The sequence below is a fragment of the Bidens hawaiensis genome, unplaced genomic scaffold (assembly GCF_021521415.1).
Source record: "Bidens hawaiensis isolate Kalapana, Puna unplaced genomic scaffold, B.hawaiensis_p1.1 tig00006617_1, whole genome shotgun sequence".
Classification (NCBI taxonomy): domain Eukaryota; kingdom Viridiplantae; phylum Streptophyta; class Magnoliopsida; order Asterales; family Asteraceae; genus Bidens; species Bidens hawaiensis.
Genome location: NW_027491447.1, coordinates 569396 through 579691, shown reverse-complemented (window position 1 = coordinate 579691; position 10296 = coordinate 569396). Strand labels below are relative to the sequence as shown.

General features: G+C 34.0%; 1 pseudogene; it reads right to left on the bottom strand.

Annotated features, from left to right (window-relative positions):
• Window positions 1–3209: 3209 nt before the first annotated feature.
• On the bottom strand, window positions 3210–4215 carry LOC143633087 (zinc finger protein ZAT5 pseudogene; annotated as a pseudogene).
• Between the last annotated feature and the right edge of the window lie 6081 nt (window positions 4216–10296).

Genomic DNA, 10296 nt, shown 5'->3' with positions numbered 1-10296 from the left:
TCGAAAAAAATGAAAGGGGAAATGAGCAGCTGAAAAGGAGATGCCGATGATGATGGTGTTTATGTCAAGTACTGAAGAAGAGATTGAGAGAGGAGAGAGATAGTCAGTGTGAGACTTCTAAATGAGGCTTGTAAACACAACGCTACTGTTTTTTTTTGTTTTTTTTTAATTTCTTTTAAGAAGGGTAGTTCAGCCATTTCATACTCTGTTAACAGAAAAAATTAACGACAGTTGATAAAAAGGACGAAGTGGGCATTCTTTTTAATTAGTTAAGTTAAAAGAAAAAAACCTACAATTTAAGGTAAATCTAAAGAATGAAATCAGTAGTTTACTCTAATTTAAGTTATTTTAATATTCTAATTGTTAGTTATATTAATATTAAAAGATTTTTTTATTTTCTTTGGAATTTCAATTGTACACTGGCGACATGTTTATTTCTACTCACGTTTCAACATAACTTTATTTAAAATCAAGCAACCGTAATGAGTTGGCCAGATCCACAATTTTATTACAAAGATAGATAAGAAAAGTATAAGGTAGCGTTTGGTATGATTGAATGAGAAGCGGAATAGAATGGTCCATTATGATGGAATAAAAAAAAATGTGTTTGGTTGGTCAATGGAATGGAATCACCCATTACCATGTCCATTCCATTTTATTCAAAACACCTCAAATTCATTCCATCCGCCCCCCTTGTATTTTTATCATTCCATCCCTCTTTCACATCATATCACCTCCAACACCCTCCCACCACTACTACCTACTACCTTCACACCACCACAACCACCACTACCGCCCGCCACCACCACCACCACCTTCGCCGCCGGCCACCACCACCGTCCGCCACCGCCTACCATCGTCGTCCACCACCACCTCTATCAACCACCCACCACCACCTACCGTTGTTGCCCACCACCGCCACCACCAACCATCGCTCCCAGCCATCACCGCCGCCCGCCACCCGCCGCTTACTATTTCCACCACCACCATCCACTATCACCACCACCACCAATCGCTCCCGCCCATCACCACCGCCGCCCACCACCCACCACCACTATTACTGCTCGCCACCCACCACCACCATCCCACCGCCACTCACTACCATTTTTATTTTATTACGACTTTTTCTAGCTTACCATAAAATAAAAATTTAATAATTCATGTCATTCTCACATGGTAATCAAACATGTCAATAGAATGGTAATGATTAATTCCATTATCTCATCCATTCCATTCCCTTGTCCATTCCATTTCATTGTTTATTACATTACCCCATACCAAATAGATCCTATATGTTATTGACATGAAAGTTTTGAAGTTCTCAATTTAGAAAAAGTTTATATATAGTTATGTATGTATATAATGTCTTAAATTAGTTGGGAGTTTTTTAATTTTTTATGTAAGTTTGCGGTAGCATCTGATCCTTGAATAGTACTAGTTAATAACTTAATATTGATCATTTTGAAAAAGAAGGTCGCGAACGGTCGTAACTCTTAACCACAAGATTTGCTGTAGTCATACTTTAGCATATATACAACTGAATTTGGTGATCAGAAATCTCTTTCTTATCTTTGATAAAGTTATATCTTCCTAATTTATAAGTATTTATTGATATATAATATATTGATTTATAAATATTTTTATATTACTTTTAAAACAATTTCATGCATATAGTCATTAGATATGTAATATGTCATGTAACAACACCTTGATTGTGTTGTGTATATGAGAAAAGTATCCTTCCGCCTGCATATGTTAAATTATACGCGAATTAAATTTATTTGTATGTTTTTAAAGTTTATGGATCCTGAAAACAATTAAGATCAAACTTTATTCACGTATCATTTCATATACGTGAAGAAAGTTTGAGCCTCTTTTTGTGATTACGTAACTAATTATGGTGATCACTAGCACTATTGTTGGGAAAAAAATTGACAAAAGTAAAATTATATACCCAATTTAAAAATCAGGTGTGTAACAATTATAGGTATATATAGACACTAAATTATTTTTAAGGTGATAAAAATATTTTTATAAATTTCTCTTTAAATAAACTAAAATTCAAAAAACATTTTTTAGGGTATTGTTCTAGTCATGGTTTGCCTTGAGTACCGGACTCAAATTCCATAGTTCACACGGTTATGATTCTTTTCCTTTTCTTTTTTTAATGATTTAAACTTAAAGATTGATTTATATATAGTTATGTTTTGGGCAAATAAAATGTAATTTACTATATATATATTAAGTAATTAATTCTTTTTAGATGTAAAGATTAGGTTTAAACTATGCCAAAGTTTGTTTATACTTGTGTGGTGCAAAACCAAAAAAAGACGAACCTAATCCACCACTTTTGGTTGTGGTGCTACTTGTGCCAAACCCTACTCATTCCATTCCCATGACATCTTGTCTTTCTCGACACACTTGCTCGACTTCATGCTCCACACAACTCTACATATTGCTGTCACACACACACACCTCACCTTACAGGATTACGGCTTTTGCCCGAAACCAAACAAAAAATTTGGTTTCTTAACATTGCTAAATTAAGAAAGTAAGTCGGGCAAGCTTTAATTAATTAGCCTTAAAAACGAGTGGATTAGGCTTTTGATCAACATTAAAATATCTACTCGTCCATGTGTCCACACATTTTAGAATCATGCAGCATACTATGCGTGTCAACTATATTTATCATACATGAATGTTTGGTTTGTTGAAGAATTCGTATCTGAACCATATTTCTGAGTGCGAGTTTGAGTATATACTTACCATGAAAGATGATATATATTTGAATATATTAAAAATAAAATAAAAAGAAATGAAAAGGTTGAAGAAAGATGCCTACTTTTTTAATATCATTCACTTTTCGTGAATGAAAGGCAAAGCGTGACATGCATCACATTTTGGGTTCAACACTGGCCACTTACTCAAAGTATTCCACACTCACTACACCACTTCAACACCAAAATATACCAATCCTACGTACTGTTTGTTACTTTGTTTATGTAACTTTAAATAATTTACTCATGTTAATTAATTACAACTGTTCAACACATAATCAACTTTAAACACAACACATAAAGAATTTCACTTTTGTATAGTATTGAACTTCCATCTATATATTAAACCATAAATAAATCACATGAAATTTTCGGCATAATAAGCCAATGCTATATCTTGTTCGTATTAATAAGTTAATAATAATAATTAATAACAAAGTATAGATTAACTTGAACATATATAACTAAAGATTAATAATGGCAATCCACCAGTGCAGCCGCGGAGAAGAACTGAAAACTCGAGTGACCATCGTCAATAACCTCCGGTGGCGGAAGGTTTAGATCTAAACACAACATTGGCGACTTTTCACTCAGTTCCGGTGAGGGTTTAGCTTTTGTTGGACAAACTGACGGTGGACCTGTTGTACGGTGTCGTCTTATGTGACCACCCAGAGCTTGTCCTGACAAAAACTCTGATCCGCATATTGAACATTGGTGGACTTTTGTCTGACTGGTCTTACAATGATTAGGTGTCATCGGTGACCAAGACTTGTTAGTACTAATAGCTTTGTTTTCTTCATGTAAAACAGCATGTTTCAGTTGATTTTGTTCGTCTACGGTTAATTTCGGTTTCTTGTGACTGGCTCTATGTCCACCCAGAGCTTGAAACGACGGAAAACTGCGGTTACATGTTTTACACTCGTAGTTTTCTCCACCCGCCATCTCCGTTACACTCCGGATTTTTAATTTCTCTGTCTTGACCGGAGAAACACTGCGAGCGAGCATAATCAAGCAGTTCGCCATGTCTTCTTCTTCCTCAGATGAATTGATTATACAACCACCACTATAAGAGCTAGATGTTGTGTTAGCCATACGTACTGGATTAATTCTCCGGTGTATTATTATAAGAGAGTGTATATGTGTGTGTGTTGGTAGTGGTTAACTGGTTATTATGAGAGTGAGGGCATTGGTTCCATTTATGTACATTGTGAAAATGATATCTTCCTGAAAAGTTAACTCAAAGGTGACGAGGTTATTAACAAATTAATAAATTATTTTATATGGTTATACACGATTCCATTAAAATATTAAGTTGTTGCATAGAAAAGACTTTTGTTTGGTTTATGCATCTCTAATAAGCTTCATTACTTAATTATGAATTAAAAACGATGGTTACCAGAAAAGTTATGAAGACTTTCACTCTGGGCTAAATTACAAAGTTTAATTTCGGTGTTTAGTCTAGAACTTTACTTGTTTCGGTTGACGTCTAAAATCGTTAATAGGTTTATAATAATTGAGCCACAAACTTTAAAATATCTAAATGACTTGTATATTCATTTGATCTTCTAATATTCTCTCTAGTTTTATCGTGTCTCTCAGTTTTCTTGATAAACATATATTTAAAGATGCCGTGTAAACATATGAATCATTTTTCGTAATTTAAAAAAACATTTGGTTAAGTTGGTCATATGCTTGTTAATTTGAATGGTGTGGTATCCGTCTATACTTTGGTCCTTCCAAATTTTTAACTCATGGTTACACGGTGAATTTCCAATACTTCTTTCTAAAGTTTGGTATATATATCTACTTTCTAACGCCCATATTTAATAAGCATTTTATAGCAGTATCTATTTTTTTTTAATTTTATTTAATTAAATATTTTATTTATTTTGTGAACGTTTTCAAACTAAACACGTAACAAAGAAATTTTTTTGTAAGACGTTTACAAGTTTTATAATTAATTTGAAGTTCTAAGACCTCAGAGAAAGTTAAAAGAAAAAAACCTAATTAACGCATCGTAATATATCTTAAATAAAAACACATTTTAAAAGACTCAATGAGTTTACATATACAAAAACGAGCTTATACAAAAGTGATTAATTCATTCTTGAGATCATTCTATCCTTTCATTTTGTGTATTACTTGAATTTATGCACCACAAACTTATTAACAGTGCTAAATAAGTTCGTAATATAGTCTCATAGTCAAAACCAAGAAATAAGACTCCTTTTAATAGAACTTGGGTATATATTTTATTTCAGATTACTTAATTTAAAATATATTTTTTGAATTCTTTTAATTTTTTAGATTTAATTTTGAACTATAAATTTTAGAAGTCCGGCATTATTATTCTTTGTTTATGAACAACTATTTGGGCGAACAAGGCTACACCATATGACGCAGTAGCAATTGCTATCTTTTCAAACTTGTATGTTTATTATAAGGACTCAATTAGACAGAAACCATGATGCTGAGGCAGGCTTGGTAGTTCGCCAGCCACACACGCACCCACTAGACGCGAGTAATCCGCCACTCTCCCCCGTTTCTGATAAACTGCTCCATTAGAACCCATCAGAAAATTATTAAAAACTATATAAATATGATTGAGAGAGTGAGGGAGCGGGCCCACCCAATGTTGTATGCCAATCTGTTGCCAAGGACTTTGCACAAGGACTTGGTGCCCACAACACTGATTGAAGTCCGGCTGCTCAAAGTCCATTGCAATCCACCTAGATTTAGATATTTGGTATGTACCCCATTGTGGATTCTCTAAGTGTTTATACTGTCATACAGCATGAGCACCTCTTTCCTACCATTTAATACTAGTATTTGCACCTTGCTTACAATTTACATCTAACTAAAGTCTAAATAGGAGGTTATCAAACGTTTTGTTTTATTGACTTGCGATTTTTTATATCTAAAAATGAGCATGAGCTTTCTAGCATTTACCAACATGAACAAGCATGCCACGTACTAGATCCATAATAGTTAACTTATAACATAAAGTCAAAACAATTAGAATCTTCTTTTGCACATATATATTAATCCATAGATTTAAGCAATTTCAATCATATTTATCTTTTAAATCGAAGATTTAGTGCAAAGATAGCTTTAGAAAGGAATAGGTACCCACTTTGGCCCTTTAAACTTTCTAGTGGTTAATCCTTAGCCAAAGACGCTTGACATTCTAAAAGTCACTTTAAACCCGGTTAGGGTGTTTCTTCGAACACAATTACAACCAATTGCTTCTCAACAAACAATTCACCAAGTTAATGATCAATTCGAATTCAGCATCCTTACACTCTTACATCAGATTTAGGCATCTACATGGTCATGTAATTATACCTAAGACTATTGTATAAGGGAGTTTACAAAATATGAGTTTTACAAGAATCTCAATGTTGTATCCGTTTTTATTATATGAGATCTAGAACCTACATATAATGGGGTTGGGAAACGACAATTGGTCTCTAATCACAGATGATTCAAAAGGCAGATCAAATGGTTCAGTCATCTGTCAATCATGCACCGTGTATTATCTAAACATGGTTAAATAAGTTGATGCATAGTGACATGGACTAGCATATTGTTCCATTTCCAAACAAGTGCTCAAAAGGTTCTAAAGCAATAATTCCATAACAAGATAATATATAGTTTCTTAAACTCTCTTAATTGTCTACCAGTATTGCACTTTGGAAAGCAACATTTCATTGATAACTTGTGCCCCAAGGAATCTAGTTGATCCATCTAAGAATGTAAAACCGGATTTTTAATTTACCTAATTACCTTAATATATCTAGGATAAACCTAAACTAAATTAAACTAAACCATCTGTTCATGATATGTTCTAATGTTCAGAAACATAACTATATCCACCATGCATATAGGGATCAATCAAATTAATAGAAACCGAGTTTTAACCAACAGCGATACTTGTTTGTATTGGTTCAACTTTTGAATATCCCTAATGGTGTCCACTTTGGATCATACCCTTTGACAAATTTGCTTCTAGTTTCACAAAATGGTGGTCCTACTCTCTAGTGGAAAGACTTTGCATAAAGCCATGATTCTGTTTAGTGAAGTACATCTAGTGAGGCTATGGATGTGCTCATTTGCATTAAAAAAATGAAGCATTTTAAATTGACAAAATCAAAATAAACATGACTAAAAAATCAAAATAAAACCATGTATGGAGTTGTGTGAAGAATTAAACTTACCTCCAATAGTTAGTTTGTTTTGGATGGGAGAAGCATCTAAATTTCTATAATTAGTTAGGCTTTACATGTGATGTTATCATCATGATTTCCATTTCTCTATCTTTATTGTCTACTTGATAACGCCTTGTAATCATGATATAAAAATTTACATGTGATGCTATGATCAACCCATGGTTTGTTAAAGCCTTGTTGCCCCAAGTGATCATGATCTTAACTAGTTGTCAACTATATATAACAAGTGACAAAACTGACCGGAGGGTCACCGCAAATTCTATTATCTACACATGATAATTATAATATCTTAACTTATTCTATTTTATTTTTAAGAATCTTTAAATTTTATAAAAAGAAAAAAAAAACAAATCTGTCATGACCTGGTCAACTGACCCTCTAAACCCCTAGAATAGAATCAATATTGCACACATGGAAATATAAGTCATCCGTCCAAAGCTCAAACATGACTTTTAAGTAAAAGTCAAAATACAATCATAAATAGAGTGGAAATCAAACTGCAAATATATATTAGCGCGTTAAATTACTATTAAGTATTCCAGAGAGTTTACAGTTGAATGCTTGCTAGAAAAAACCCATAGTAGAGTGTATAAGAGAAAAAAACAAAAAGTCTTTCTTTGACTTTATTGCATTTAATTCGAACATATCTTTTAAACATTTTATGTTATGATAAATAAAACAAAAATGGGACCAATTGCCATGTTATGCTGGGGTCCGATGAAGTTCGTCATGTCTAAACCATTCAACTCCAAAGTAGAATGAGTGAAAATTAAGGGTCACGCAAGTTAACAAGCAAGACTATAAAAAAGGTATTAATATCTTCAAATTCCTTTCTATGTAGAATGACTATTAACGAAATTTCTACAAAGAATTTATAGAACACGGTTTTATTAAATCTTAATGTTTGGTAACATTGATCTTTTTTAATCTTAATGTTTCATAAATAGCTCATGTAAAGTTAAGTGTGAAAAATAAAATGTATTAGAAATTCCCCGTCCCCGTGGTAGTATTCTTCTATCACAATTTTATGCCGCCTGCAGCATATATTTGTTTTTATTAATTTGAAATTTAAGTATAAGAAAATACAATTATATGAATGGCCCCTGTACTCCATTAGCATACCAATGGCCCCTTGACGCTAACAAGTAACAAATGCTAAAATACTTGATTTTTTTTTTCTTAATGACCAAAACTTTATGTATTTTTATTCCTCTCTTATGAACTCGTAATAGAAGTTTAGAGCTTTGTGACACATGGTACATCAAAATCAAGTTTCATGATCATTTGACTCCTCTCAACTCACTACTTTTACCCCTCTCCCTCGTTGCCCATTACGATTATAATCGTTTATTTGGGGCGTGATGAATTGAACAAGTAAAACTATTAACTGGGTAGAATCAAGGGGAGATGGCCTAAGGTGTATGCCGCCTAGACAGGTCTAGATCTTGAAATATTTGACACGTATTCTACTCACATTGCACCACCATTTCCTGAACCACCTTGTCCCAAACCTTCGTCTACACCTTATGGAGCAAGTCTTTTATCAATACACTACACTTAGCACGGATATATAACCTTAAAAATCAAATTTTTTTCTTTATTGCTAAATTAACAAAGCACCGTGTATATGTATTTTATAATTTTTGTATTTGAAACTATTTAAAAGTTGTGTTTAGAAACCAAGATTTGGATCACTACTTTCATATGGTTGGATATTTCGTTCTAATCATCAAGGAAACCGAGGTTAATTTTGTTCTAGGTTGGATTCGAATGGTATGCGCAAGAAGATAACATGTGTAATTTCGGTAGAGATTATAGAGCTGTCGGAATGGCACTATTTCTGGTAGAGAGATTGGCTAATGAATAAGCGCATTTTTTTAATCAATTGTTAGCACTTCTTTTTTGTGATTTACGAGTAGAAATCGCAAGGTTATCATTTGTGTGCCTTAAACTACAACTCTCTTTATGTAATTGTTTTGTTCTGTTTCGGCCAGTTTCTCTCTAGGATGCCATCCATGATTTTTATATATATTTTGCTTTTGTGCGAAAATTGTGTTTAGAATCGTCCAACTCTCAAAAGAAAAAAGATGAGAAATGGAGTGTTTCTTTCAACAAAATTCAACAAAAACATGAATAACATCCCTTCTAATGTGGTGTAGTAGTAGGAAGTATGTGTTTCTCAATGTAGATCCAAGTTCGATCCTCACTTACAACACTTTTGGGAGGACATGGGTGGTCCAATAAAGAAGACCAGCGTCTTGGTTTTGCAACTAGTGGTCTTTCAGACGAGTGGGTCTTTTTCAAACTGGTGTTAACTTGGAGGTGCTTAAGAACTCGTATGAATGGGTTGGGCTAGTTGATGGTGATTTTTGCCATTGTGTCACTGCGTATGAAGTACCTGTTGCTACAACAAAGATAAGACCAATGATAGTGAAAGGACTGGTTAGGCTAACGGGCTTCAAGGGTTCAGATTAACCTAACGCAGGTCGTGGTGTCCCTCTACGTTTGCAAAACGTAGAAGGAGGTTCAATAGTTTGTTGTTTGATTGTTACAGTTCACCAAGGATCTGGGACTGTGATGTTTGGAATCGGTTTTTGGATGATGTTCTTGGTGAAGCTATGAAGTTATTGAAGTAAGAAAGAAATAAGCTAAGAGCATATTTCTCAAGGAAGAAGAGAAGATCAGGGAGAGTATGATATCTGCCCAGATCATGTTGTGTATGTTTATGGCTAAGTCATCTATTTATATGGAGGAGATGTAAGCCTTTTAGTCCAGTGATTTTTGCCATTGTGTCACTGCGTATGAAGTACCTGTTGCTACAACAAAGATAAGACCAATGATAGTGAAAGGACTGGTTAGGCTAACGGGCTTCAAGGGTTCAGGTTAACCTAACGCAGGTCGTGGTGTCCCTCTACGTTTGCAAAACGTAGAAGGAGGTTCACCAGTTTGTTGTTTGATTGTTACAGTTCACCAAGGATCCGGGACCGTGATGTTTGGAATCGGTTTTTGGATGATGTTCTTGGTGAAGCTATGAAGTTATTGAAGTAAGAAAGAAATAAGCTAAGAGCATATTTCTCAAGGAAGAAGAGAAGATCAGGGAGAGTATGATATCTGCCCAGATCATGTTGTGTATGTTTATGGCTAAGTCATCTATTTATATGGAGGAGATGTAAGCCTTTTAGTCCAGTGATTTTTGCCATTGTGTCACTGCGTATGAAGTACCTGTTGCTACAACAAAGATAAGACCAATGATAGTGAAAGGACTGGTTAGGCTAACGGGCTTCAAGGGT